Source organism: Trichechus manatus, unplaced genomic scaffold, assembly GCF_000243295.1.
Source record: "Trichechus manatus latirostris isolate Lorelei unplaced genomic scaffold, TriManLat1.0 scaffold00255, whole genome shotgun sequence".
In the NCBI taxonomy this organism is placed as follows: Eukaryota; Metazoa; Chordata; class Mammalia; order Sirenia; family Trichechidae; genus Trichechus; species Trichechus manatus.
The window spans coordinates 1,491,939-1,492,756 of NW_004444191.1; positions in this window are offsets into that span (position 1 = coordinate 1,491,939).

The window sequence follows — 818 nt, forward strand, 5'->3', positions numbered from 1 at the left end:
ACAATGATTTGTACATAAATGTTCGTAGTAGCTTTATTTGTAATCACCAAGAACTGGAAACAACCCAAATATCTATCAACTGATGAATGGATAAGTACAATGTGATACATCCGTATAGTGGAATACTACTCAACAATAATGGTCGATACACATAACTTGGATGAATCTCAAAGGCATCATGCTAAGTAAAAGAAACTAGTCTCAAAAGATTACAAACTGTATCATTCCATTTAGACACCATTCTTGAAAAGACAAAAGTACAGAGATAGAGAACAGACCAGTGGTGGCTAGGAGTTAAGGATGGGAGGAGGGTATCACTATAAAGGCACCTGTTAGAGAATTGTGAGGGTGATGTTTATACAAATCTATACCTGTGTGAAAATTCACACAACTGTACACCCCTAAAAGTCAGTTTTACTGTATGATTTCTTTAATATAATTTTAAAAAGAGCAATATATCTGATGTGAGAAGCATTTTGTTAAGAAAAAATCAGTCTCAGAAAATGTTTAATGATTCCATTTATGCTTTTAGAAAACTTCAGTTGTGTAAGTTTACATATGTTACAAAAATAGTTTGTAATATACAGAAAAAAAAAGGTCTGGAAAAATGAAAGCTGCCTTTATTAGCTACAGTTACTTCTGGGGCCAGATACAGACTGGGAGGAGGTAAAGGAGGATTTTCATTTTTTAGTCTATCTAAAATTCAATTGTTTGAATTCTTTATAATGACCAGGCATTACTCCCATTTTTTTTAAATGGGGAAAAATTAAGGCACTCATTAACTGTTTGATTTTTTAAAAAGCAGATGTTTTTGCTCT